Below are 23,454 nucleotides of genomic sequence, written 5' to 3' on the forward strand. Positions count from 1 at the left end.
CGGGACCAGCTGGTGAAGGCAGAGGTATTGCAACAAGGACAACAAGTGGTCAGAGGAGAGATTCTGCCACTCAGAGTACTCTTTGCTGAGCAGTATGCTGGCTCCAATGGTCTCAAATGTCTCCAAGCAGCAGCAAGTCCTGCAGCTGGGGCAGAACAGCCATGGGAGTTTGCATGCCTCACCTGGGCTCTCCCCATGTGGTCAATCCATTCTCCGGGGCTGGCTCCCATTCCTTCTGAGGGCACACACAGCATCTGGCACAACAGGTCCCTAGCCTGAGCAGGGGCTTCTTAGTACCACTGACAAATAAATAACTGCTATTAGCTCCTCTAAGTGAGCATTCCCATCTTCTAATAAACATCGTAAAAAAGGAGAAATGAGACTTAATTCACTTTTATTGTCACAACTGACATGTTGCAAGATCTTAATTGGACTGAAAAGAGTTTCCAGTAAGGAGATGCTGCTTAACTTACTCATTAGCAGCAGTCTGACAGAGATGGATGCTCCAGTCGTAGAAGGAGGTGAAAAGGAACAACAGATCCCACCCTGCTCGTGCCCCCAGACACCGCACATCCCTCAGATAGTCTCAGGAAGGGACTCACTTTGAAGAATCTCCTCTTTAATGCAGACACACAGCAGCCAGTGTAGCACACACCCATTCAAACATCTGTCCTGTGTTCCCCTCCACCAATCTGCATCAGTCAATAACAATCCCAAAAAGGCAGCTGTGGGTAGCAAGGCTCAAATTGAAAATATTGAGCCCTTCGCAATTCCCATTCCTGTGCACTACTTACAGGATACTCAAAGGTCCCTGAGCAACATGGGCTCTTCGCAGGCTGTGCTTCAACCTCTTCTCCAGCACCATTTCCACTCTGGGGTCCTCACAAGGTCTTAGGAAGGAAGACAAGGAGTGTAGCTCCTAACCTTTCTCCCAGAAAACAGGGACAGCTTTGCCTCACGTTTAAAAAAAATAAATCAAGCCATGGACCAAGTCAGATAAAACTTCATGCCCACAAGGCAAACTTTCCAGTAAATTCTGAAACACAGGGAGCTGGAATGGAAAACGTTGTGTAGTTGTCACTGTCACCCCAGCATCAGCAGCACCCAAGCACCTCAGACATGGACAGACAGACAGCTTTGTGCCAGCTGTTCAACCCAGCAGGTCTGGAGCAGCTCCCGGCTGGTTTACTCCAGCTCTCTCTGTCCCAATGCAGACAAATTTAGTTTTCTGCGCCCGCTGCCGGGGGAAAAGTAGGGAGGGGGAGCTGACATCTTTCAAATGAGACCTTAAAAATAAGCTGTCTGCACGTCTGGACATTGAAGAATCCCAGGCAGAGCTCCGTCTGGGTAAGAGAGCTTGCTCCAGCACCCGAACCAGGTTGCACCCTATCCAGGCTGCTACCCACCCAGAAACAGCTGCACTTCAATAGCATAACAATCCTTGATCATAGCGCAATTGTCATGACTAGCATTTCTTGCTGTGCCACAGATGCTCTGGGTGTGCCACCACGCTTTGTGCTGCATACACGTGCAACGACAGTCCCTGCTCTTCATTTCTCAAGGTCTTCAGAGAGATCTGGAGTACAAGGGGCCAGAGCAGAGCCAGGAATAAAAGTCCAGATGGCCCATCTTCCATAGCTGTGACCCACTCCAGTCACTAGCCCGGCTTCCCTTCCAACAAGACGCTTGCTTTCCCTGGGGCTGAAAGCTGCTCTGTAAAGGCAAGGAAGCATTCGATAAAGAAAATAACAGGATGAATAAAACCATGTATTTGTACAAAAAAGCTTTTGCTCTGATCTTTAGTGCTGCAGTACGTTTTGACCTACTATTGCAAGACATAGCTACATCTTCCCTCTCTCCAAATGTGACAGAAGGCAAAAAGGAAGCCGCGGCTGATGCCGCAGAGCCCTGTGCTGGGATTCCAGCTGACAAACAGCATCAGCAGAGCTGCCCACGCACACACAGATTAAAACCCACACCCTCCACTCTCCTGTCACCTGCAGGAGGAAGTGCACACATACATACATACATATATACATACATATGGGTCTGATTCTCCACCCAGACACTTGGTGAAATACCAGCAGCCTCCCAACAGGTTTGGGCGCGAGCAGAAACACACCCACGATATATATTTCCTAATGAAGGCTGACATTTACCAGCTACCACAGATTCTGCATTACCAAGAATAAAACTTACAGGCAGAACCATCTCTGCTTGGACAGGATTGTTTTCTGGTAGCAAGCCGGCAGGGTGGAGGTGGGGGCAGGCTCCAAACAGTCCCAGTAGCGATGTCGTGCAGAAAACGCAGGGACCGCACAGCTGCCCAACACATATGAGGAGCTGAGGCTGATTTTGCAAGTGGCATCTGCTCTTGTGTGGCATCCAAGGGGAGGATCAATGACTCTAAGTGGCCTTCCTCATGCAGCCTCTCCAGGCTGTCTGGCTACCAGCAACCCTGTTGGCTTATCAGCTCTGTGTTGATACAGAGGGAAGAGGGCCACTTAGCACCACTATCAGAGGCTCACAGAGTGATTAAGACCCCAAAAAACATTAACAAACTGCTGGGATCTCACCCAGGACAGGATTTCAACTCAGAGGTTTGTTCCAGAGAGCTCCTCTTCAGCATGGGCAAGCCCTGAACCACACACAAACTAAGTGCATTTTGCAATGGACTCCACACTCTCGCTGGACATGCCTCATCTGATTTACTATCGCTGCCAAGGAAGATGGATGTACTTCCAAGTCATTGTGAGAGTGTTCACATGGGGATTTGCCACAAGCTTTTGTTAAGCCAGGGCAGGACTTGCACACTGAAGAGCACTTCCCTCAAGAGGCATCAAGCCCACAGCGAGCAGTGGCCTTGCTCCATCACAGCGTGGGTTGCTCACAAGGTATCTCACTCCTGCCTAAATCTAGTGATGATCCTGCTTGGAGCTGGTCACCCACCTTTCACAGATGACACAGTGACAGAAGACAAGGAGATGACAAGTAAAAGAGGTCAGTGCTCCAAATTGTTCTTTTAAACTTCAAGCCTATCTTGGCATGCAGGGTGCGTGGCAGTGAGTTTATTTTTCAGCGAACGAGTTTCCATTCTTGCAATCAACTCAGAGGCAATAAGAGGTGTGTTTCAACATGGCATAAATCTGCCAGCAGCATATCAAGGCTTCGGAATAGCAAGGGCATAGACAATTGTCCGGTGGAAAAGAAAAAAGAGGTCAGAGCAGTAACTCTTGCAGTATTTGTTCCACAAACAGGTAAGGTTTACACAGCTTTTCTGGGCAATTATTGTGCAGGAAATAAATCTCAACAGAAACTCATCTTCTTCTCCCGCTTTGCAGCTGAATCTCTTTGCTTCACGCCCCTAGCAATGTCCCCAAAATGCTTTGCAACAAGATGTCAGTTACACAACCCAAGGCTGTGCCCCAAGAGCCAGTGGAGAACTGTATTAAATTTAATAGCATTGCTCCAGGTAATCTACGACCGCTTATAATCAATTGTCCATGCCCGCTGCAGCATGACTATAGCCATCTTCCCAGGGCTGCAGGTGCAGGACTGGCAGAGAAAGTGCCTGCGTAGGCTGGAGACAAGAGTGAGCTCTTGCACGGCCTTGAGCACATGGAGAGGCTGGGAGGCAGCTCCCGTAAAGCTAGGGTTGAAGGTCTCTCGGTGGATCGGAGAACCCAGGCATGAGCACGCTGACTCCAAAGAGACTGTTATGCATGCCAGGGGGAAAAACAGGAAGGAGGAGCCACTCTCTCCCCTTTGGCATCAATTCAATGAGGCAAGAAAAGGATCACTGTCTCTGTTTCATGCAGCGGGAAGCAAAACACAGGGAGACAGGAAGAATTTCTCCTCTGCTGTGGCAGAGCTAGGAAACGATAAGCAACTCCTGCACCCCCTGACACCCCATACCCACTCCACGCGCTGTGGCACCAGCATTGTTCCACTGCCCAGGACTGGCTCCAGGGTCCTCCGCAGCACTGGTGAAGAGAAGCATGAGTGGCCCCAGGCGAGGAGCCCAGTCTGGGAGACTTAGGCCAGCCAGGCAGACGGGAGAGGGAAGGGATGGAGAGGAAGGGGAGAGCTTCAGGAGCAGGGCTGGCTACTCCCAGCCTTGCCACGTGGGTAGGACACGCTGTTGCACATATCTCAATGCTTCCCTCAGTGGAAGCGGCAGGAATTAGCTCAAACCACCACTAAAAGCCGAAGAAGAGGTGGCCCCAGATCCCAGGTCAGCTGTTATCACCACGCCAGCCAAGTTCAAGCAAGATCTGGGTCTAGCCTTTATTTCTGGTCCACAAAACAGACCTAGTCCTCCCAAGATGAGGGTATACTTGGATTCATAAAACTCCGAGGAGCCACAACATGTACAAAGGAGTCGCCTGATCTCTTGCTCAGACCTTTGCTGAATATGGTGCTTGGATGCCACCCTGCTCGGCTCTTCTGCAGACCTTGGCAAGGGGCTGTATTTTCTTGCCAGCTCCCAGGAGGACAATAAGAGGAGAGTTACAGGATGCCAGTCTACATGTGCTGCATTTCAGTGCCCAAAGGCAGGAAGACATTCCAGGCTCACCAAGTCTTCCTCTCCTCTTCTTGACCACAGGCGGGTTGAGCCTCTGATGGTTAGGAGAAGCCCAGTGAGCTCAGTCCCCTGGGAGCTGCACGGACTCCAGGGAAAGGCCAAAGGCACACAGCAGCTGGCTCCTCAGGCAACCCATCACCTGGACTGCTTTTGGAGGGCCCTGCAGTGCAAGCAAGAAACATTTTCCTTGAACCAAGGCTGCCCGTGCAGCCAGTGAGGGTCAGAAGCCTTCTGGTAGGCCTCCAAGCCTCTGTCCATCCTTTCTCCCTTTACACTAATGAACAAAGAAACTACCTGGCACACTGGCATGCAGCAGAGATGATAAACACGGGCACAGCCTCTGAGACGTAGTCTCCACCCAGCATCATAGCAGAAGACCTGGGAAAGGCAGAGGGTATTGAGCCCAGCATCCACATCACTCAGGCACTGAACAAAGATAGGTGCAGGGAGGAGGTAGGAAGTGACGGCTCTGCATGTGCAGGAGCAATTACAGTCCTCTCTCCAGCAACATTTTCCTTCCCTAACCTCCCAGCTCTTCTTCAGACCTATTTCCACACACGCGCCCTCCACACATGCGCCCTCCGCACACACTGACTGCATCAGAGGGAGTCGACTCCTCCGCCTGCGTCCTCAAGCACATGTGGGAAACAAGCCAAGCATCAACAACACCAAGCCCTTTACCAGCAGCTCCCAGTCACAGTAAGGGACTCCCATCACGTCCAAAAATCTTGGTGCCCCCTCGGATCAAGGGACAGTTGTCTGAGCAATCAAGCCTGAGCCAATTTCATCACACTGAGGGGAAGGACAGCCAGAAAACTGCTGTCCAGACTGCTAAAACCACTGGTCCCCTAAGGTCGCAGAGCCACTTTCACTGAGGAAGCGATAAGAGACAGCAGGGTACTAAGCTGTCCACTTCAGCCCAGCATAAATCTCAGAGCTTCTCCAAAGCTCTGCACGAAAAGGAACATTACAGCTTGCCTGAAAAGCAGCTGCTGGTGTCCTGAACAGAAACATTGCCACCTAGAGGCCCCTTGCCTTGTTTGTGGAAAGGCTTAGGAAAACTTGGGAGGAATTTCCCCCTTCATCAGGCACCTGTGTGGATGAGAGCTGTCAGCAGGGACAGGGAACCTGAGGTTTAGGAGTGCAGGATGGGCCAGACTTCAAGAGATTTCAATCGACGTTGGACAGAGAGCTTTAAGGGATGTTGCAACACTTGGGTCTGTCTTTTCTCCTTGGGAGAACTTGTCCAGAGCTTAGGCAACTGTTCCGCTGTTCCTCCTGCTTTGGTGTGTTTAAAGGCTTGCCTTGCCCTCAGCAACCCACTTTGAGACATGTGAGCTGGGGAATCTTCCCTACGCCCATGGGCAGACCATCCTAAGGTGACTGAGCTGTCCTTTGGGGAGACACCAGTGGACCCTAACTGGAGAGTCTGTGAAATGCAGACAGGTGTGAAAGTACCTGTTTCAGCTGTGGATCTCAAGCCCTCTCTGCACACAGAGAAGCGCCAACGACCCAGCAACATCCTCCGTAAATGTAGTCTCAGATCCCAGCAGTTCTCACTTTGGACCAGGCCCTGCTCCACAGCAGAGACATTCTCCAGAAGCTTTTTTGGCCCACACTCCTCTACAAGTTAACAGCCCCTCACACACTGCTCTGGCTCCATCACACATGACCAGAGGCACGTCAGGCCACATAGTGCCATATCAACCAGCACCTCCTGGTCAGCAGAGAGGCAGGTCCATCACAGAGGAGCATGGTTCAGGCAGCAAACAAGTGTCCCCTGCAGGACTGCACATTGAGTGCTGCAGGGATCACACCTACACCAAAAGCCCTGGCAATCTGAGCCCCAGGAAACCTAAAGGACAGCACAGGAGACTGGAGGGGGCTGAGCAAGGTCTGCAGGTGGTCATGCAGGCTGTCAGGGCAAAGAGCATGTAAGAACAGAGAAGGTGCTCCCTCTCAAGCCCTGAAGGGTGCCAAAGCAAGCACTAGGAAGAGGGAGAGCATGGCAGCCTCTGTCCTTTCCAATGACACATTAGCCAGCAGGCAAGACCCAGCGTTGCTCCTGTGGCTGAGATGGTGGCCCTAACAGCAGGGGCAAGCTGGACATGAAGCTGAGGGTCAGCAAGGCAAGGAAAGCAGAGGCCTGAGTAGACCACAAGGGAGAAGATACACCAGGGAATTCAGATGAGGTCAAAGGTAACGTTCTTGTTTCAGATAAACTGAGGCTGGCCTGTTGAAATCAGCTGACTTGCACCAGCAAAGAACAGGAGCTGGAGCACAGCCTCCAAGCTGAAGAAAACTCTCAGCCCTACAGAGCAGCCTGCATGCAAGATGCAGATTTCTGCAGGCTGGCACTACGGCTTCTGGTCTTACCCTCCAAAATCCCCAGCAACAGCAAGGGCTGTGCCACTAGGCAGACGTTGTCATGCCCAGAAAGGTGGCCTAGACACCCTTAACTCTGCCCCACAGCAAGTACACACCCCGCTGCGAACGACCACCGTGTGTGGGATGTGTGTGGGACACATCCTGGTGTTATCTCCCTCTTTTCAAGCTCACCTGGGAGTGCCCTTCTCACACACCATCTGCAACTTCAAGCACGTCCTCAAATCCAGACCAATGCTTAGTCAAGAAGCTTTTGTCAGCAAAGATTAATTTCTGCAGTTTGCAGCTTTCTACCTGAGCTACCTCGGAGCTTGAGCTGTCTGGGGAGGAAGACAAAAGATAATAAAATCCCCTGAATGTGTTGATCAGAAAGAAAGTCTGGTCAGGTGTCCCGCGGTCTTCTCACATTTTTAAACTGGTGAATCACTGGAACTACTAAAGAAAAGAAAAAACCGCCCACCCCTGAGCCGAGGAAATCTCATCTGGGAAGGTGAGAGACTAGAAAAACACATTTGAGCACAGGTTTTGAAAAGAAACCACTCTTCAGTCTTAATTAAGGCTGGTCCAGGCCAGGCAGCCATTAAGGTGCTTGTGCCGGGAGCCGCAGTTATTACCCACTAATGGATGAGTAAGAAGACACCCCAGGATTAAAGCTACCAGCGCCTCTGAGGACCGACAGCTGCTTCCTGGCAGCTTATTCTTCCTCTCCTCTGTGGTCAGCAGGTTGGTGATGGATGTCTGAGTCCCAACCCTCCTCTCCCACAGCACATCATTTGATTTGCCGCAGACCTGGGGCTAGAGGTCCCTGGCAGCGCTCTGCATGCCAGAAGAGGTCACCGTCTCTTTGAATAACATCCTCTTGGAGTGCCAAGAAGTGACATCAAGCTTTGCCCCTTGCCACCCCCTTGGCATCACAAGGACGCTAGTCAGAGTAGGGGTTAGAGGAGGCGTGTTCCCTGCCGTCTCTGGCTGCCCATGCATGATTTATACCTGCTGTGTCAGACGGACATTTACATACGTTGGCGTGATTGCACATGCTGCCTCTCAGCAGCGGTGGCACGGCTTACGGAGACAGCTGGTAAGACTAGTCTGCACCATGCCAACCCAAGACCTCCTCCATCCCAGTCTCCACAGAGGAGAGCTAATCCCCCGTACCCTGGCAGCGATGCTAGGCTTGCCTGGGGTAGATTACTGTTCACACGCAGGAGATGTTAGATGTTTGTAACACAAGACCATCTCGTGGGATGGTGCTCTGCAACGGACCATGTTGAACAACCCGAATCGCTCAAAAGATTTGATGCTGAGATCCTGAGACAACGTGAGAGCCAGCAACATGCCAGCACAAGGGACACAGCCAGGATGCAGATCACACGGAAGGCATTCCCTCCCGACACCCCTTTCTCAAACTTCCCTCCCTGCCCCAGTACAGGCTTGCAAGTCTGCCTTCTGCTGCCTAACCCTGCTTTGACAGGAACAGCCGCTCCACAGATCAGCAGATCAGACAAACAAGCAAAGGCACGTGGCTCACAGAGCTGAGGAGGAACAGCCAAAACACGTAAGAGACAGACCCAGCCACAGGGAGAGAGCAGAGGGAGTCAGCACGGTGAAACGGCATGGGTCCGCAGAGCAAGGACCCCTGGCCACCCCAGGATGTGGCTGGGAAGCTCTCCTTCTCCCAGCATTTCAAGTTACTAAGTGGTCTTACTTTAAAGCAACCCTGAACATCTCCTAGCAGGACAGGGTCTACGGCCATATTCTCTCCTTCCCACCCAAACCCCACCTTCGCCAGTGCTCACCAGCCCAGACACGAACACACGTGAACAGCCACCTACAAATATCACAGACTGCTCTGGAGTGAGTTAATATTTACGGTGGCATCTCTGCTGCCCTCTCTAGCTGGCAGGACTCAGGGGTGACAGGGGTGTTGAGGGCATCACTGCAAGTCACTCAACCTGAAATTGCAAATATTGTCCCACCACTGGGGTGTGGAATAAATACTAAATTGGCTAAAAAATACAAAAGTACAGCATTGTTCACACATTAAGGAAAAGTATAAAATCAAGAGGCTTCTGAGGTAGAAAATAGCCGCAGCTGGCATGAAGGACACAACATCTGTGGTTCCCTGATAAGCTACATGAGGTACGGGACGGGATGCAATTATTCCGTGGCTTTACCTTATGATGTATAGCGGATACAGGAATGGGATGATACCATGAAACAGATAAGCTGCCAATTAGCTGCCCGCTAGATGCTCAGAGCCAACATTTTGTCAAATTTTGATGAAATGCTGTCCTTTGTGCGAACTTTGCTCATTATAATGTCATTATAATACCAAAACACACCTCCATCCCGAAGGCTACCCGCCTCCAAGGTGCGACCACTCCTTCTTGAGTCTGCGCCCTGAATTTCTCGTAAACTATACCTTTAATTGTGAAGCGAGAGAAATTTACACCAATCATGATAAAAGTATGTATGACTAAAGTCACTCAAACTCCACCTTGAAGATAACAAATAGTATAAAAATAGCCCAAGAGAGGGGGGATACCCAGGGAAGACACCATCACAAAGAATAACATCACTGACTTCTGGGATCAGTCGACGGGCTGAGCCTCTCTTCCCCCCCATAGGGACGCCTTTGGGTAAGACTTAGATTATACCGAGTGCTTCCTCGGGAAACTTAGAAATTTCTCTAGAGACTCTCTTTTCCTACATTTAAAGCCAGGCTGTATCGTTTATAACTTTGTCGTGCATTTTGTATATGTAACAATACTTTCATTTGCACGTGCTTTGCAGACAGTGTATTTATCACCGGCAATCCTAAGAACCTATATATCTGTTGTTTAAATAAACTGCACTTTTTTAAGTAGCTAGTCGTTTTGGTTTCTCACTGAACGCGACCAAAGACTCGAGAGTGGCCGTGCTAGTTCACGAGCACGACTAGACTGAAGGTGCAGTCCACTATTAGTGTATCCAAATCGTAATAGTTTAATACATATTAAACGCGATTGGACTGATAGTGCTGAATTGGGCATCACTCAGAATTTAAACCTAGCCGCACCTAGCCTCCCACCTCAGTGAGGAGTGTTAGAACGCAAGGGGGTTTATCTTCTGCCAAAACCACTTTGCCCCTTTTCACGCAACATGGGGTCACTCACCACAAGATCTTCCATCATCGTGGCCAGCTGGGACCATCAGTAATTTTTCAGCTGCAAAGTCAGCATTCAGACAGGGCTGGTGCTGCTCTCCCAGCCACAAACCGTGTATTTAAAAACCAAAGCGCAGGTAGAGAAGCACCAGGGGGGTGGCAAGGGGGGAGATGTTCATTTGTCCTTGGCAGAACAGCATCACGGCACCAGCAAACGCTTGGCTTTGAGGGCAGAGGAAAGCACTGGCAGCTACAAATTACTAATCAATGTCGGGTAACAACAACAGCAGCTAATAATGAAGGGCTGATCAGCTTACTACAGCAGTAATTATTCCTGACACCAGCCCTCAGAAGGAGCATCCAGGCTTAGCACGCTGTCTACCATGATGATAACCCAAGATAACTAGAGAAATTTTGTGCTGGAGAAAAGGGGGGGGAGGAAAAAACCCTCAGCAATTAGCAAGACTTGTGGTGCTAATTACACTGCGAGTGGTGTGCAGGCTTTTTCTGAGCTAACTTGAGCCTTCCCCACAACACCAAGGAGGGATGTGAAGTGCCAGCACACCTTTCACAAAGCAGCAGTGACAAACGGTTCTGGCAGCTGGTTATTTTTGAGAACAACACAACTCACTGCTGCTGACACCGAACCTGGCGCCAGATCTTTGCCATTGCAATTGCCTGGGGAAAAGCGCTCACCTCCATAGCACAGAAACGGCTTGGCTCTTTTCCAAATCACCAGGTGGTACTGAATCCACCTAATCTGGGTACAGGATCAATTCAGGCTGTGAGGCTTTTGGGACAAAACACAGCCAGTGTAAAGCTAGAAATCTTAATTTACTAATGTGCCCGAGGTGCGTACCACGCTGCCTTCACCCACGGCTACTCAGGAGCCTGGGGCCACAACACTCTGGAGCACTGCACAAAGCCCTGACACAAAGATCCCCATCCCTTCCAGCACAACTATTGGTCCTCCTGATGAAGAAAGTTGCCGTCAGTATCCGTTCACCAACAGAGGAAGAATTATTGCACCCGACAGGGGTAGCAGCATGAATGTGTGAACACATGCATGCTTCCCCCATGCACCTCTTACTGCTGGAATAGGTGAGAAAAAAATATAACAACCCCAAAGGCTTGCAATCGCACATGCCTCCTCACCCACTTCTCTCCCAAGCAGGCGTAATTAAGCACACCATTTTCTCGCACCCTTCATTCAGGAGGCTGCCAAATTGCTCTCTCAGCAACGGTATGTATTTTATAGACCTGAGCTTTGCAGGAAGGCAGCTGCTTCGGGGTGTGGGTCACTGCAGTAGCCAGCACACACAGACATAAGTTCTGCGAGTCCAGAGATGAATGAAGAGGTTTCAGCATTTCTCTGCACAGATCAATGCGGTTACAGCAGCAGCAAGAGGACTCTAGCCACTTCAGACCCCATCCTCCCAGGCTCTTCCCTCTGCTCCAAGGTTCGGAGGCTTTGGCACCTTACAGGGAATGGGGGCTTTACCTCGTCCACGGGGTCTTTGCAGAGCACCCTGCAACCCACCAGGCATGTGAACCAGACATTTCACCAGCCTGGCAAGATCCAGCAATTCAAGAGACATCAGAGGTGCCCATCGGCTCTGTGTTCATGGCCTAAAAAACTTCCTAACACATCCCAAATGTGAGTTCTGCCACTCTCCCTCCCTGCAAGAGTGCCCCGTGCCAGCCTGCCTCCCCCCAGCCCGCTTGCAATGCGGTGATACAGCCCAATCCTATTACAGGGCAGCATCAGGGGGACACAGCAACCAGCCCTTGCGCAAACAAAATCCTATTACAATGGAGATCCTGATTCCAGCCTTTATTTACAGAAATTATTATTACAAGGGACCCTGAGGGAAATCACGGTTCTGGGCTTTATATACTGAATTCAGCATTGCTAGGGAAGAAGCCTTGTAACGCTTTGAGACACACTAAGATGCAACTACCTCCGAGTGGTATGTCATGGAGTGGGGAAGGAAAAGGAAAAAAAACTGACCATAGACTAAGCCATGACAGGAGAAGAGAAAGGGAATGGCATCCATATTTCTTCTGTCAGCCAGCCTAAGGTAATTTCCATCTGCAAGGTGCACTAAACCCTTTGTACCACTCGATTAAATTATGGCCGACGTAAGCACAGATGGTTGTTCTGCCAAAAAAGCAGTCCAGTCTCAGCATCCTCCACAGGGTGAACGACTGTGGCCCAGTAGGGGCACGTGGGCAGCCCAAGGAGGGCTAGGAAGATGCTGCAGGGCTGAAGCTGTTTGGAGCTGCCGCCACATGCGATATCGTAAGCAGTGCCGGCACTGACACCGAATGCTGGGCTGAAGCATCTGCTTTCAGCTGAGAGAATACAGATGAGGAAGTGGAGCAAAGTCCCGTTGCATCCTCCTGAGATGCCACGTTTGGATGTGCAGGGAAAATCAAGGCATCAAGCACCATGGGACATCTTCCTGCCTGCAACTCATGCATAGCCCAGCAACACCTGAGCTCCAACACAGTCCAGCGGTCAGAGCGTTCCCCTGTCGCATACCTTGACTGGTTGATACGAGCAAAGAGGGAAGGATTTTGATGTCTGATAAGGAACAGAAGAGAGGTCTTCTTGGAGCAGATCAGCCTGTCAGATGCACGCTGTTCAGGCATACTGCAAGCGAGGAGGAGGAGGCAGCATCTGACCTTATGCAGATCTACAGGAATGGCTCTTAAAATTTGTCAGTGCGAAGCAAACAAGGCATCAGGGGAGAAGGGGAAGGGATCTGTACAGTGAGGTCCCACAACACTGCAGCATAGGTACCGTAGCACTGTCAGGGTTATAAATCAGAGAGCTGTCACCAGACTGATCGTATGGACCACACCAGGCACCAGCAGAGTGACATACACCCACTACAGAGAGACCTTCTCCAGCAGAAAGGTCTCCTTCACCCTGCAGGTGCTCGGAATAAACAACTTATCATCACTTTGCTGGTACAGAGACAGAAATTTTGACCTTAATGCCAGTTAAGCAGGCCAAGGATGCTCTGACAGTGCCCAACCTGTACACATTTTCAAAAGATGTTTCTTCCGTTGTTCCTATCGACCTGTACCTAGAAATTAGGCATTCCACTTGAAAATATCTCCCCAAGGTGAAGGGCCAAGGGAGGTGTACATCAGAGAAAGGCAAATCCTAGCAGATAACAGAAAAGTCCCACCAGCTGAGACCAACGGGTAACCATGGCAGCTCTGCAGGAGAGAATCAGGAGAAGTGGTGTTGCTCAGGGACAGCTCAGGTGTGACTGGTGTGTCACAGAGGGGACATCAGCATGGGGTGCCATCTCAAACATTGAGCCGGACTTCCATAAATTGAGGCTGGAACCAAACTGTTCCTCCTTTGTGTCCTCAGTCAACTCTTATCTCCTGCTGCTGCCTCCACCAGGAAGGGAGGCCATGGTCTTCCTCAGCTCTATGGACTGCAGCCAACGCAGCAGCCCTGACAATGCAGGGCAACAGAGGTGCTGGTCCCCGCAAAGCTGTTTGCCAGCATTTCAAGGTGAATCTGAGGACGCTGCTGCTTTCTTAAGTGTTAAGAACATGCTTCACTCTGGCTTTTCATCTCAAGCAACACACAGCACACCAAGGGCTGCTTGCCAAAAGCAAACATCACACGCAGGACGAAAAGCATCACCCCTGGGAAATCTGCATCCGAGGAAGGCTGGAAACCTCCTCCCCCCACGCAACTGACAGAAGCGCAAGGTTATTTGAATCCCTCCCCTACCAAGACAGTCTCTTTCAATTTGTTCAGTGGACAGATTTCACACCTCACCTGCAGAATGACTGTTTCCTGAAGGAGGAAGAACCATGGAAAAGTCTGAGCACAGTATAAAGCCAAACATTGATCATGTCTCTTGGTTTTTACTGCTTCTGCCCCACTGAAGCAGGTTAGCAGCAATATTTCAAAGAAACCAGCAATATTGGTAGTGTCTGAGCCACAAGCCAGGAACTGTAAACTGGAAGGAACAACATAGCTTTCTTCACGAACCAGTCTTGTTTCTTCTCTTTTCACAGCACAATTGGAGGCTAAACTCACACTCCAATACAGTGCTGGGGATGAGTCATCTTTGCTGCTGTCAGCTGGAACGATAAGGATGAAATTGCATCACTTATCAGTAATGAGCCAGCAGGGAGGTGGCTGCAGGACCCTCGAGATGGGCTGAGGTTTGCATTATGAAACGGAGCTCAAAACAGAGATGCTCTCAAAAGCCCGAATCTTTTGCCCAATTCCTATGCAAGCTCAGCATTTCTTCAAAGCCTAAAACCAAGTCAAACATCTGCTCGCAGAGACAGTAACTGCTTCTTGCACCTACCTACGGAACAGAAAAACTTTTGGGGGGCTCAATGACAATTTTATCACCAAACTGTGGCAAGTTCTTAATGTTTTCAAGTTGTGAGTCTTGCAGGGTCAATGTAGGTGGACTCACAGATGTCTCTGACTAATCACACCCAGCTCTTGGCTGGCTGCCTGGTTAAAGATCTGGATTACTTCAAGGGAAGCTGACCCTGATTTAAAGCCAAGCCTGCATTTTCCAGCTTCACATTGCAGCTGCTAGGCTCTACCTTACATACCTTCTTTTTGACATGGCTGTTTCCTCTCCCTCTTTTGGCCTGCCACCAAGAAGCAGGACCATTGGCAGGGTCTCATAATTGACAGCAAACCAGTCTGATACATTAAACAGCTGAGTAACTAAAACCACTGCTTAAAATTACTTGCAGCAGAACATCAGTCCTTTGGGGACCTCTCCCTAAGCCACCCACATTAGTATTTATTAATACTAATACCTAATAATAATAATATTAATACCTTTCCACTCACACACTTCGCACTCAGGATACAAGAACAGACAGCCCATTGCAGAGAAAGAGCCACCCAACATACTGGAGAAGACGTTTGAAGAGCTCCTCCCCAGCTCCAAAAGCAGCCCCTGATGTAGCCCCCTTGGCCTGCAAGACAGGTGCCCGTGTTCCTGTGGCATGTTTAACCCTGAAAAGTTATGGCTCACCAGCATTTTCCTCCTGTAATTTGAAACGTAACAAGCTGCGTAACGCCAGCCCAGGCTCAGTGATTCACAATAGAGTGGGCATGCGAGAGATCACCTCTTACCTAAATATATATAATTTTGGCTGACAGCTATAATGGACATCAGAGCCTTGCTCTCCATGGGAGATGCAGGCAGAGATCACCTCCACAGGATCAGCTATCTGACCAGAATATAAAGGCAGCCGTTGGCACTGAGACTGTTGCTTCAGGGACTGAGAGCTGAAAAAGGCAGTTGCCTTCCCAAACAGCAAAGTAAAGCAGATAAAGGAGCTGTAGGTTTATTTGATGATTTAATCAATAAGATAATTATATTAATTCAATAGTTTGATACACAGTCACTTCCTTTCTGTTTGATTTAACTGCATTTCAGAATTTTCATGGCTTAGTTGATCAAATACATAAAATAGCACATTTGTGATAATTAATTAATCAGATATATTTTCCTTAACTATGAATTGCATGAGATCCAGAGGCAGAAAGTGCAATCACCCAGTGACCACATAACGACAGCCCATAGATTTGCAACTACAGTCATCACGCAACCCACTAACGGTGCCAGAATTCATCTAAAAGGCAGGACAACCATACCACGAGGGGACCTGTCAGAGACCAGAGATGGTGGTGCATCCACATCCTTTAAGTGCGTGCAGCTACGCTTAATACAGAGGGGTCCAACCTCTTTTAGTGACGGAGTAAAAAGGACTAGTATCAGGCATATAGTTATCTTCCATTTACAGGGAAAAGGAGTAAAGCATCTTCCTTCAGAGGGGTGGAAGAGTAGGAGTGCATTTTTTAGCCTTGTTCCCGAGGGAAACACCAGAGAGAGAAGCCAGTCAGCACCACCACCACTCCTGCCCAAAGGCACAGTTAACGTGGTGAGCTCAATCCTCAGTAGAAATGCCCCAGGCATAAGAGGCTGAAAAGGCACAGTAGGAATCTCTACCTAGTTAGACTGCAGGGAATCCCTCCACGAGGCAGGGAGCAGATATCAGTCGCTCTCGCAGAGGTACTTCTCATGTTGCTGGGCTCTCACATTTGAGAAAGCATCCTCCCGAGCTAGGGAGGTTGATGCTGTCTGCAATGATCCTTGAGCTTTTTGCCAAAAACCACACACACAACCCCCTCTGCCTGCAACTCTAGCCATACAGTAATTCCCAGTGTTGCCACAACCCGCTTTCAGGCTAATTCTTTTTTTTTCCTCCCCCTTTCTCCACTTGAAAGCTATCCAACCCCTGACACTGCCAGAAGAGATGCAGTAAAAGCAATCGCAGGTCAGCCTCCTTCAAACAATTCCAGGGTCTTCTTGCCAGGTTCCTCTCTGTGTAATACCATCCCTCCAGCAAGAAAGAAAAGCCTCTAAATTAAAAAGACCTGGACAGCAACCCACCAGCTCCCACTCCTGCCCTGATCAATGAAGCTTGCTAATTAAAAGCAGTTGACCTGAGCAATGAATGGCTTGGAGGAGATTAGCCTAAGGGAGAGAAGATTTAAGAATTAAATTACTTGACTGGTCTGTTTTATTTTACTTTACAACCCTAGTTTTTCCTCCTCCCACACGCAGGCAAATGGTGGTTTTGAGCACTCAGTCCCAATTTGTAAGTGCAAAGGAGCAGAGAACATGGTCCTCCTGTTTAATTCACTGTCAAACACCACCATCGCAGTACTTCGGGCTGTCAGAGCAGCTGCTCAGTCTAATCGCCAGGTGACAAGTGAAAAACAGCCGGGTGGCACCTAATTTCTCCATTTTGATTAACTAGTCCTCTGCACCCTGCCACATCAACAGGACTGTGAACAAACACACTTCAGACACTTGCTCTAACTCCACAGCCAGGGTCTCGCTGATGTATTTATCTCTGCCTGTAACCCCTGGGAGATTTATGCCCAGCAATCAAAAGGAGATGACCACCACCCAAAAGCAATAGTGCTTGGGTCAGGTCCCCATCATCTGGCCTGATCAGCAACTCGCGGGTTTGAGTATCTCACTGCACAGGGCTGTAACGCAGACGGGAGGTCCTACGGCAAGCCGCCACATAGCAAACACGCCGCGTCTCACAGGATGCGCTGGAATAGCAAGGAAGCAAACAGGGGGCTGGGCTCTTCGGAAAGCTCTTCTATCTAATTTTCAGAGTTGCTTTGCCCTGCTCATGTCAGTATGAGCTGCAGGAGCTCAGTGCCTCTAGACACCCTGTTAACAGGAGGCAGAGGAGCAGAATGTAATACTTCCTGGCTTCAGGAGAATTGGCTAGAAATGTGGGGGGTTTTCCCCCCCAATATGAGCAGAAATTCCAGTGCAAACATGAAATATGTTCTCCTTCAAACACCAGTATTGGAGGGCCTTCACCACAAAATAACTTTAAGGGGATTTGCCCAGAGCATATGCATTTGCACAGACAGAACGCACATTCTTGGGAGAAAAGAGCAGCTTCCTAACAAAACACTTGGGATTTTTTTTGTATGTTCCACATGCAATCTTGGCATTCATTTTCTTTTAAAAAACCACTACCTCGGAGTTGAAGGGGATAAAATCAAGAACAGGAGCCACAGCAATCCGGTTTGTATAACTTATTAATCCGCTGCCCTTTTTCCTCCTGCATCCCATTTCTTTCCTCATTCAAGACCCTTCCTTGCTTGGATGCCGCGAGATGCAGCCTTGCTGGGTGGGGAGCTCTCACACACCCAGGCCATGTGCTGTCTGCCACTGCAATGGTATACGTACTGCATGTTGCTTTCACTGGGTGCTGCTCCCTCCTGTCCCAGGCAGCCAAAAGAGACAGCAGGCTGTGCAGGCAGCCCCGAGCGGGGAGCCCCAGGTGGCTCACACACCATATCTCCCAGACTAGCATCTTCAGAGCTCCCTTCTCTGGTCACCGTGCCTTGTTCTTGCTTGTGCAGAATGAGCCATGCATCTGTGAGAGGATCTTAGCTCACACACAAGGCAAGATCGTGGCCCTCTACAATCCCTGCCCCACACCTGGAAACGAGTTGCTGCAGGCCTAGCTATTCTTTGCACAATCCTCTCAGCCGGGTACCAGGTCTCTTCTGTGCCCACACTTCAGTGGCTGCTCCAGTGGTTTGGAGACCGGGCCCTCCACCACGATCCAAAGGCTTTCTACGCCCAGCAAGACTTGCAGGGAGAATTAATGGGTGCAGCAGCACCACAGCACAGTCATCAGCCAGTGTGGGCAGCACAGCCAGCCACAAGTGCTTACCTCCAACTCCTTATTGTATTTGTGGCCATCACACACAGGCACTTACCGAGAGCTGACAAACAGGGCTGCACTGGTCCTCAGCCTGATGCTGCAGCAAACCTGATGCAGCTCCAGCTTCCACCTGCTTGAGGGACACCAGACAAGAGCCAGTGGAGTGACCAGCTTCCTTTTTTGCACGTGAAGAGATTGCTTCTGGATAAAGTGCTATGGAGGTCCCTGGTGAGAAAGCAAGTCGTGGTGATGCACCTGGTTCTGTTCTCTCCCATTTCAGCTCTGGCATAGCTGCAGGGCCCAAAGGGTAATCCCCACACCTGTTGATACCAGATCTTCAGAGTCAATTCTGTATTCAGTCCCCCATCGTTATGGTCTCTTTTCACCTTCATACAGCTTGCAGCAACTTGCTTACGATTTTCCAACCAGCATAGCTTGGACACACCTGATACTGGACTGACCCTCAGAGCAAGACAATTTCTATTTCAGCTGCAATTCACAAACTAAAACAATACTCTGTTGCTTCCTGCAGTCCCCTTAAACAAACTGATTGCAAGGTGACAAAAAAGGTGACTAGCATAGCATAGCTCCTCTTAAGAGGAGCTGGTCATGAATTAGGACCCTAAGCCACTACCACTAGAAAAAAACCAAACAATGCGTCCTTGCAAATGCCAGCCAAAGGAAAAATAATTCAGCACCAGAAATCTAAGCACAGCCAAGCTGTATCTCAGTGAGGCAGTAATTCTTATTCCTCTTCACCAAGGAAAGCAGCACATAAGTGCACAGCAATAGACATGGAGTCAAACACACCATGCTGCAAAACCAGAGATATGTCTCAGAAGTGCCCTAGAGATGGCCACACAGTTTGTAGGGATCATCAAACCTACAGGGACACCGTGGCTCATGCATTGTTTAAGCTGCATAAACAAAGATGTCTGAGATGTTATAATACACTGTTACTCAGCCCTAATTCCCCAGAGCCACTGTGCTGTCCCTGAAGTAACCCCATCATTTTTATTACCAGGAGGGAGCCAACTGCAAACCCAACCACATTTCCTTCTGAAGGGAAGAAATTTCATCAGAGATGCAGCAAAACATCCTCATCTGCCATGTGAAGCAAGAGATTTCTTTAAAGAAATCTCCTCTCTCCAGCAACACCTCCCTCCTGCCCAAAGGCGAGAGAGAAGCACAGGAAGGCGTGAAGAGAAGCAATGCTGGATAGTCCATCAGGAGAGGGTGCCGAGACACAGTCCCTTCCAGCTACCTGGCTGAAATTCAAATGCTGGATTAGTCTCTCTGGCACACTGTTAATAGGAGGCAAAGGAGAGAAATGTAATGCTTCCTTCCGGCCTTTCAGATCTACGAACGCCTCCCAGGTAGCAGACAGCCTGGTCCATCAAAGGGAGACGAGAATCAGAAATGAGACCCATTTGTCACATAAAATTTCCAGGTAGAGGAACCAAGCTGAATTTGTATCAGGCAGAGAAGCTGTAATAACGCAGTAGCAGCTGGGAACTCCAGTCAGGTGAAGGTCAGGGCTGCTTGGCATCCGTTACAGTCGTGGGCCACTCAGAAAACCAAAGAAGAGCAGAGGACGAACACTTCCCCTTGGCAAGCTTGCTCTCATCCAGCTGGATATGATGGGCTTTGAAGGTTGGAAACTCAGCAGGGCTGGCTGAAGTGAAATACAGAGGAAAATGGAGATATGAAAGTAGAAAAAAAAAGTTAATCTTCAAAAACAGAAAGTATTTTTGTTTATTTTCCTTTTGGTCACCAAGGCAGCTCCAGCTGTGACTTGCATCCTGGGCCTGAAAGGAAAACGCTAGCTGGAGCTCTTGAGAATTGGAGTCACTTACACGTCATCTTTGTACTGAGTTACAGCTCACATAAATGTGAGGGTGGCAAACCCTGAAGGTCCCATTTAGCCACATAAAGGGAAAAGTGCTGTAAAAGACAGACCTTGATAAAACATGATCCAAATGGGGACACATTCAGCATCCCCTGGGCTACGTGACAACTGTCCCAACAGCTCCAGGCAGGGTTTGGCGTTGGCTTCTGGCCAGATCCATTCAGCAGGTAAGAATAAGAGGTAAGCAAAGAGACTGACATTACACTGAGATTTGCATATATCCTATTTATCCTATCAAATCTCTGCAAAAACAGTGGTTTTCCACCTCCCCTCTTGGACACCTACAAGGATCAGCAGCTGGAAGCCCCTTACCACTGCCAATCCCAGCACCCAAGGACCTGCCATCTCTCTTGCCGCCTGCCTTTTGTACTGATTTGTCAAGTTTTTGCCCTGATTGCATGCCTCGGGCAGGCGACAGTTGCTTTGTGCAGGACTTAGAGGAGGGAAGTTTTACAGCTTGGCTGCTGCCACCACACAGATGTTACAGGCTGGGTCACGGCAAGGTGCTAAAGGCCTTCAGAAATGTTGCAAAGCATTAATTATGTTCCCGCATCTGTTCTTTAACCCTCACATGCATCTTCTTTCTTCTAGGGGCTGCCAGAATGACAATTGTGAACGGGAAATCAAAGCAGGAGGCTTTGAAAGGAAGAAAATCAGAGACTTCAAAGGTTAAAAGAAACAGTGCTCTGCAAACACAGGGGTTTTTTTAAAGCTGCTTGTCCCTGCCATTTGCTTGAATGTCTCCTCTTCTCCCACTTGGTGCAGTGCTGAACTCCAACAGCACCCAAGGTGAGATGGAAGAGGTCACCCAAATTCTGCTGTATCACAGAGCACGTCTCAGCTGGGAGGGTGACCCACGCTGTCATGGTTTTGGCCAAATTGGCCAATGGCCGGCAACAGATGCTCTCCCCCAGCCTCTCGCACATGCAGAGGAAGAGGAGAGATAAAGAGAGTTACAAGTTTAGAAGAAACTAAACTATTTTAATGAAATATTAATAATAAAGTCAAAAAGAAATAATAAAATAGATACACTATATACAAAACCGCATTAAGCTCCCAGGATGTCGTCACCGGCAGGCAGTGGGGAAGTCCCAGACTGGATTCAGTGCCAGGTGGGAACTGGATTCCACAGATGGAGTCAGGAACCTGTGGATCGGGATCAAAGGCAGATGAACAGACAGGGTCCTCCTCAGATGTCGGCCATTGAAGGAAGAGAGTTGACCCTTTGACCCCTCAGCTTTTATACTGAGCATGGGGCAGATGGGATGGAATACCCCTGTTGGTCAGTTTTGGGTCACCTGTCCTGTCTGCTCCTCCCTGCAGGCGGGACTCCTCTATGCCCTCCCATCCCCGACCCTCCAACGGGGCAAATAACGGAATTAGCTGACCTTGGTTGTTAGAGCAATAAGTATAAACAAGAGCCTCTCTGCATAATGTTCCTTGGCACTAATTGTAAACTCTGAGAACGGACCGTTTTCGGCACAACATGCTGTTAATTTCAGAGAGTTAGGAGAGGCCTAGCTAAGAAGTAAAATTACTGAACAGAAAGTTGGTTCTGTTCTACCTCAGACCGGGACATGCGCATTTGGAAATGCTTTGTCTTGCAAGACTGGAGGGAATGGTTTGCAGGCTGGGGTTAACCAACCCGCCTGTGCCGATCCAGAGATGAGAGTGAACTATAGCATCCTGAGAGGGGCAAAGGGTTTCCTCGCAAGTCTGAAACACCCCTTTATGCCCCAGTTGGACCAGAGCCGTACCGAGCTGGAGAGCAAAACTCATATGTACCAATAACCAAACTGCTCTGCTGAACCCAGGCTCAGAGCTTCTCCCGTCCCTGCTCTGGAGGCTGGGGAACACCAAACGTCAAGACAGCATTCAAGCACGCTTACCTGTAACAGTGCTAGCAGACATAGGGACCTAAGAGTCTCCTAAACTTGCCTTGTCCTTCAGCCCCCTGACAGCCTGGGCTGTCAACAGAGGTATGTGCCTGGGCTGGCAACACACCTCCCAGGGTCCCTGCAGAGGCAATCTCAAGAGGACTTACACACACTTCTCTGGGCAATCGGAGTATTGGAAAATCTGTAGCTACTGCTGAGAAAGCAGGTCCATCCCTACGGCATGGTGCCATTCAGAGCTGCCACTGTGGGGGGCAGAACTGCTTCATTAAGGAGGTCTGCATCCAGATTCCTGAGCCCTGCTGAATCATAACTAATGAGTGCCGACACAACGCCAGGGCAGCCCTTCCAGCGCTAAAGCTGCAGCCTGCCTGGGGAGGCATCTCAACGCCCTGCTAAGCAGGGCTTCTTGTGAGGAAAGTCTGCCCATCGCTAACGGGCAGCTGCAAATCGAAGCCCCAGTTTAAACACAGGCATCCACTAAACATATCTGTATGGGCTGGGCTGCAGCTGTGACACAGGACCATGAGTGGTCTAACAAAACCCACCAGGCTCATGAATGGCTTCTCCCTCCCCCATTCCCCGTGCTTTAAGCTGCAGTCAAAGAGCATAACTCCTTTTAAGACTTGCAGATGTTGTGTTTCTGAATCATCCGGCTGGGCAGCTCGCGCTAGCGAAAGGAAACAAGATTGTCTCCGGAATCCTTTGTGCTGCGGCTCTCCATGCACAATAAGCTCCTGCGCACTCGTGGGCTAAATAACTTTTTATGCTAGAAATGAAGTAGGGGGGGAGGAAAACAAAACAAAACCAGACTCAACAACAGCAAACAAACAAGCAGAGACTGAGGTGATGGAAAAGCAGGCAGAAAAAGCTACACTGTTGTGCCTGGACACATCATCCCACACAACAGCAGCTTCCAGCAGCTTCCACATTTAAAAAGGCAGAAAACAACAAAGACTTTAAGTTTTGCCTGACATCTCCTGGACATATCTTCAGCCAGGGTTCATTATGATGCAGCACGCTGGCCAGGACTTGAACTTCTACATAATGGCCCCAGACAGCTACCAATACCCTCAGCTGCTGCTGGCACAAACGTTAGCTCCATTGCAACCTTAGGAGCTATGATAACTAAAAAAAAGACCAACGGACAGACCTTGAAAGAGGATCCACAATAGCATGAAGCACTCTAAGCCGCGGGGCCATGTAACACCCTGACAGCGGGAGGTGAAGTAGTTTCCTCCAGGCAGCTTAG

General features: G+C 49.5%; 1 long non-coding RNA gene across 1 annotated transcript; it reads right to left on the minus strand.

The window, feature by feature from the left end:
- Nucleotides 1–377: 377 nt before the first annotated feature.
- LOC141747802 (uncharacterized) lies at nucleotides 378–21,633 on the minus strand. Its single transcript, XR_012588811.1, has 3 exons — nucleotides 21,338–21,633; nucleotides 18,454–20,073; nucleotides 378–1,713 (listed from the first exon to the last, which is right to left on the minus strand). It is a non-coding gene; the product is annotated as an uncharacterized LOC141747802 (long non-coding RNA).
- Nucleotides 21,634–23,454: the final 1,821 nt, after the last annotated feature.

This window comes from Larus michahellis, chromosome 8 (assembly GCF_964199755.1).
Source record: "Larus michahellis chromosome 8, bLarMic1.1, whole genome shotgun sequence".
Classification (NCBI taxonomy): domain Eukaryota; kingdom Metazoa; phylum Chordata; class Aves; order Charadriiformes; family Laridae; genus Larus; species Larus michahellis.